The 6,792-nt window shown below is 35.6% G+C and overlaps 1 protein-coding gene across 1 annotated transcript in view; it reads left to right on the forward strand.

Moving 5' to 3' along the window:
• Foxr2 (forkhead box R2) overlaps window positions 1-6,792 on the forward strand; it is a 22,439-nt gene that overhangs the window by 13,055 nt on the left and 2,592 nt on the right. Inside the window, exons 3-4 of the mRNA XM_031376551.1 lie at window positions 4,090-4,190; window positions 5,565-5,603. The gene's annotated coding sequence lies outside the window, so the exon portion shown is untranslated. The remainder of the gene's footprint in view (window positions 1-4,089; window positions 4,191-5,564; window positions 5,604-6,792) is intronic.

Here is a 6,792-nt window from a genome sequence, read left to right on the forward strand (position 1 = left end):
AAAAAGAAAAGGAAAGGAAAGGAAAAAGAAAAAGAAAAAGAACTTCAAGTTTTGAAGAAAGATGGCCAACCTACTAAAAGTACTCTACAGATTCAATGCAATCATCATCAAAATTCCACCACAGTTCTTCATACACCTTAAAAGGATGATCTTCAGGTACATATGGAAATACAAAAGAAAAAAGAAAAAACTCAGGATAGCTAAAACAATACTGAACAATGAAAGAACTACTGGAGGTATCACCATTCCTGTAGTACTACAGGACTATAGTAGTTAAAAACAGCATGATATTGGCAAAAAAAAATTTTAGACACATTGATTAATGGAACTGAATTTAAGATATACCTTTGGACACCTGATTTTTGATTTTAAAAAAAAGCCAGAAACACACACTGGAAAAAAAAGACAACATTTTAATGGTTCTGGTAAACTTGGTAATTGTACTTAGAAGAATCCAAATAGATCCATACTTAGCACACTGTAAAAAAAAATGGCTCACAGACCTCAATATAAAACCAGATACACTGAACCTGATAGAAGAGAAAGTGGTGAATAGCCTTGAACTCATTGGCACAGGAGACAATTTCCTGAACAGAACACCATTAGCACAGGCACTAAGATCAACAATTTATAAATGGAACCACATGAAACTGAAAATCTTTAGCACAGCAAAAGACACCATCATTCAGGCAAAGCACCAGCCTACAGAATGGGAAAGAATTTTTACTAACTACACATTTGATAGAGAGCCAATATCTAAAGTATATAAAGAACTTTAATTAAAAAAATACAATTCAAGAAAAAAAACAACACAATTAAAAATGGTACTACAGATCTTAAACAGAATTCTCAAAAGATGAAATTCAGGTGGCTGAGAAACACTTAAAGAAAATTTTGACATCCTTAGCCATCAGGGAAATGCTGATCAAAACTTTGAAATTCCATCTTACACCACTCAGAATGGCTAAGATCAACAAAACAAGTGACAGGTCATGGAATAAGAGGAGGAAGACTTATCCATTGCTGGTGGGAGTGTAAACATGTACAGCCACTCTGGAAATCAGGGTGACAGTTACCTCAAAATTCAGCTATCCCACTCTTGAGCATATACTCAAAAGAGATTTCATCCTACTATAGAGACGTTTGTTCGTCCAAGTTTTTTTACTGCTCTTTCCATAATAGGCAGTAATTGGAAACAACTTAGATGTCCCGCAATAGAAGAATGGATAAATATGGTACATTTACCCAATGAATATTACTCAGCCATTTAAAAAATGACATTGTGAAATTAACAGGTAAATGGGTGGAACTAGGAGGAAAAAATCATCCTGAGTGAGGTATCTCAGAACCAGAAAAAGAAATGAGGTGTGTATTCACTTGTAGGTGGATATTAGCTATTAAGTCAATGATAACCAAATTACAATCTGTAGAACCACAAAGGGTTCAAGTAAGGTATCAAGGAACTATAGGGATAATATCCCTTTTAAAAAGGGAAATAGGATAGTTACGGGTGGAAATAGGATAGTTACGGGTGGATAGGAATGGACTGGAATGGAAGAATCAAGCACAGAAGGAAGTGGAGAGGTAGATGAGGGAGGGAATGTGGGAGGAAACAACTGAAATTAAGGGGCAATTGAGGGATAGTATAGAAACCTAATACAGTAGAAGCTTCCACACACTATATATATATATATATATATATATATATATATACATGAGGCTTATCTAAATGAAATCACAAAATAATGGGGGAGACAGAATTTCACTGGACATCTCATGTCATCCAATGAAGCTTGCTAAAACTATAACTTGCTGTCCACAAAATGACAGCAAGACCCATTACTGAAAACAACACCCACATGTTAAACATGGAGAAGCTGAGCTGGTGCCTTTGTAGAGCTTTTCCCCTGTGTTCCAGCATCTTTGGAAGAGGAAAGTACTCTGAAGGCTACCAAAGGAGAAAAGTAAACACTAATCCCAGCTATAAACAAACTCTTTGATCTATAATGGAGTCCTACCCACATGTAAGGGCAATTGTGGGGAGGAGGCAGGGAAAAGATAACACTTGTGGTTCCTAGGGACTGAACTTGGGTCATCAGACTTTACATCAGACACCTTACGCCTTTGCCATCTCCCTTTAATGACTTCCTTCTCATTTGTGTATATATATGTTCCTTTCCTTGTATATATTTTTATATATCTAATTATTTGAATATCCTAAGTAGATGGCTTTATAGTATGATTTGGGGAATGTATTCATGATATAGTTGTTAGGTTCTCTTATTAATAACTTTTGTGTATTTTAAGATTCTAGTTTTCAGTCTAATTTTAAGTAAAACTTGATTTTCTATTCTTACATACCTTTACTCATTAGTTTATGCTCCTGTGGTGATTAAATATTGTTATCTTTACTGGATGCAGAAGCATCTAAGAGATGAGTACACAACTGTGAACTGTCTATGAAAGCATTTGCAGAAAGGATTGAGTAAGGAGACAAAGACCTTCTCCGAACGTAGACAGTATCATGCCATCTTATGGGCTAGAAATGAGCCTGAATATGGTGGGGAAAAAAAAGAGTAAAGCAGTGGGCTCCAGGCTTGGGTTCTCACTCTCTGTTTCTGTCAGATAGTCGTCCCCCCACCACCCCTAATCCCCCTTTTCTCCTTCCTGACTTTTGGAGTCAATTTTTGAGAGGAACTTTTATAAGTTAGTGATACAAGGTAGAGAAGGCATAAAACAGTGTAAGCAGAGTATAAACAGATAACAGAAGTGGGTTCCCAGAAGAGCAGGTGGAGACTGTGTTTATAAGACTTCAGTTAGCAGCTAGAGCTGTATTGGGAACTAGACTAGAGGGCATTCAATCTGGCAAAAAATTGATCTGCATTTTATCTATATCCTAAGACTTTGTGGAAGACTGGGTTAAAAGGCAGTGAATTAATATGGTAGAGGAAGATTTTTAGAATTTCAGCATCTGAGCTTTGGAAAGGCTTGAAAAACTTATTTCCTAGAAAAGAGAAGCCTGTGTAGAGTTGGAGCCAAGGAAATGGTGGCTGCTTTAAAGCTTAGGGCATTAAAATGAACTCAAATACTTTACATCACAGCAATAGCAAAGATGTCTTGAGGGAATCTGAGAAATTGGCCAGACCCCACCCATTTCCACATCAAGAATGCAAAGATTATTTTAATCACTGAAAATGCTAGTTTGAAAAGAGAATTGGTAGGATAGGGTGTACCTCCAGAAATATTCCCAGAGTTCAGTTACTCAGGCACAAAGATTTATTTTGGAGGTTGTTGGGGCCAAAATAAATCTTTTTCCAAGCTCTTTTGCACATATGTTCTGTTACAGAGACCAACATCTAACACATATTCCACTTTTTTCTAAAATATTTTTTGCTTGCTCCTTGCTGGCACTCCAGCTTTCAGTACACTACTAGATGCCAGGATGAGGATTCTGGATTACTGCCACAATCTGCATTTCTCATTCCTGCTTGGTATTCAAAAGGTCAGCAAGTCAATGACTTCAGTTTTACCAATCAGTTTTGCAAAGTTTCTGGTATCATGAGTTTGTTTGTTTGTTTTTCTTATAATGAGATTTATTGTCTTGTATGATGTATCTCTTTCTCTGTGTAGTTTGATTCACTATTCCTTATAAGTTTGGAGAAAATAGGAGGGCATTTATCAAAATATGTGAAACCATCCTGCCAAATTGGACTGGCTGCTGTATATGTATACATTTACTATATGTATGTTGCTATGAATTGTCCTCTTGAGAATGACAAGGCAGATGACATGGTGTGAAATATGTCCTAGACCAAAACCTGACACTTCTCTATGTACTCTTTCTATTTTTACAAGTCATTTAGTACCTAATGCTATATGCGTTTTTGCACTGGCTATGTGAAATTTGCCCCTGGTGGTAGCTGTCTAGACAAGCCTTTTATTTGACCTAATATTGGTTTTGTTTAGTAGAATCTTCTTTGCTTACCCAGGAAAACAAGCAGTAAGAGACAAAGGAGCTATTAGCCCTCAGCATTTCTTATAAATAAAAAGCGATTGCAAATAAGTTAATGTGTCTCTCCATCATTTCAGGACTTTTGAAGTGCTGGAATGAAAAAAAAAAAGAAAATTTTGTCTGAGGCTTTTGAACTCGTATTACAGCGTTCAAAGAGCCTTCAAAATTAAAGATTAAAGTAAGTTCTTAAGAATGTAAAAATTTCTTAATATAGTTGTTAAAATAAGTTCTTCTTATTTTCCAATATGACTTATGTATGAAACATTCATGGTTCGAAATCTAGATTTCAGGCTGGTTAGATGGCCCAGTGGTTAAAAACACTTGCTACTCTTTCAGTGAACACAAGTTTGGTTCCCAGCATCCATGTAGAGTGGCTCACAACCACCTACCTGCAACTACAGTACCAGAGACTCCAACACCGTATTTTCACAGGCACCTACATACATGCACACACACACACACACACACACACACACACACACGCACAGAAATAAAATGAATTTTTTAATAAATTTTAAAGAACCCATATTTCTCTTCCAAAGAGCATAAATAAGATCTTGTATTTATGGAACTTCATATGTCAAACATTAAAATTAGGTATTGATATAGCTAATTAATTAACATTGCTAACTGAATAATTTATATTATTTCATTTGCTATCAATGAGTAAATGGGGTACGTTTCTTATGCATTATGGATGAGGAAATGGTATGGCATAGCAGAAATAAGTTGGAGAGTAAAATGACAATAATTTATTCTCAATGCCTACTTATAGTTTGCTACATGCATAGCTTCAAACATGCCTATAATGTGTTCAAAATTTAATTCTGTTGTGATTTTCTTGTATTTATTTATTTATTTATTTATTATGCATTTATGGAGGTGGTGGTGTTCAGAATGACTCAGCAGACATTTGTGTGGAGATTGTAGGGCAACTTTGTGGAGTCAGTTCTCTCTTTCCATCATGGGAATCTCAGGGTTCAGACTCAGGTCATCAAATTTGTTGGCAAGTGCCACTGAGCCATCTTGTCAGCCCCAAACCCAGTCAATTGTGTTATATAGGCAGAGAGAAAGCATCTAGGAACTTGAACTTCAGTCAGATTGCTAGAAAGAGAAACTAATGAAAAGAATAACTGTTTGCACATGCTTTTTGGTATCCAGTGGTTTTTGTACATTGAGGGCAACTCACAACTATTTGTATTTTGTTAACTTCATTAAATTCAGATAGCTCATAAACCAGATGTCTAAACTATTTGTAAACTACGTTTTTGGCCCTCTAAACATTGGCTATCTATTTGATGAATTGAATTCCCTAAAAAGTGTAACTGTAATTACAAATTTAATGTGGCTTTTTGGGAAACAAGTCAAGCAAGACATTTGCATAGCATATTAAGTGTACACAAATCCAACAATTAAAACTATTTCCTATCCTTACTTTTAAGCCTATTATAAAGTACAAACACGGTGGAATCAATTTACTTCTCTTTACTCTTGCCCTTGGACTTTTCCTCCTTTGTTTAATGTGATATTTGTTTTATTTTTGTCTTTTCAGGTTTTTATTCAACTACCTAGAAAACACACCTAAAAAGAGGTAAAAGAAAAAAAACTAATTTTAGGAGCTTATTGGTATTGAACTGAGTGTGGTGGGTGGGAGGCCTTTTAATAACAGAATTTCATTTTCTATCACTTAGAGCTGCTTCTTTATAACTTGGTTTTATAAAAACTAAAGCATTCTTTAATGTATGAATATTTAGTGATCCCCATTATCCTGACTTCTTACTATTCCTAGTCTTTTAGAATTATTCAAATTTATATATTCATTGTGTGCATTTCATTTTAATTTGCATATGCTTGTACATAAGGGATTGGATCTTTTTTGATTATTTTCTTCTTTAAAAAATGTTTTCATCTATTGGATTTTTTCTACCTGATTATTATGTGTACCATCAGTGTTTATCATTCGTACAAGTTCATACTTATGTGGGTGCTGGTCTATGCATGGATTAGAAACAAGAGTCCCTTTCAACAAGTATGTGATTTGTGGTACTTGTTGAGTAAATGACTCTTGTGTATGAATTAGAAAGAGGCACCTCCTGCAGACTGACACACTTCCCAGAATTGGGGCACCTGGTTTTGAAAACCAAGAGTGGACAGCTTTTCATGTTTTGTTCTTGGGCACCCTTAAACTTAACACAGTCTATGTAATCATACATAACAGCCACTGATATTTTGGGGACTTTTTTCTGAAACAATTATTAGCTCATTACTTTTCCTTTATTCTTTCCTGCTTGGCCACAGATAGAAACAAGTATATATGTACATTTGCATGTACTTAAAATAACTATTCATGCATTTTGTGATATAAAAGTAACAAACCACCAGGCCAGCCAGGGCTATACAGAGAAACCCTGTCTCAAAAAACCAAAAAAAGTAACAAACCTTAAGTACCCTGAAGTGCTAGGATTAAAGGCATGTGCCACCTCTGACATTTTTGAAACAATTCAGGAGCGTTGTAATAAACATAGGGATTCATTTGGATTTTTTCTCAGGACCTAAAAAATACCATCTATTTCCTTTGCCAGTCCTTTAAGTAAGAAGCAATATCAGGGCTGAGGGATGCTTTTGAATATTAAAGAGCAGGGTGTGGTCGCTCACACCCTGTAATCCCAGCAAAGGCAGGCTAGTGAGATGGCTCAGTAGATAAAAACACTTGGTGCCAAGCATGATGACCTGAGTTCCAGAGACAAAAACTAATTCCTTTAATTGTTCTCTGACCTTCA

The sequence above is a fragment of the Mastomys coucha genome, chromosome X (genome assembly GCF_008632895.1).
Source record: "Mastomys coucha isolate ucsf_1 chromosome X, UCSF_Mcou_1, whole genome shotgun sequence".
In the NCBI taxonomy this organism is placed as follows: Eukaryota; Metazoa; Chordata; class Mammalia; order Rodentia; family Muridae; genus Mastomys; species Mastomys coucha.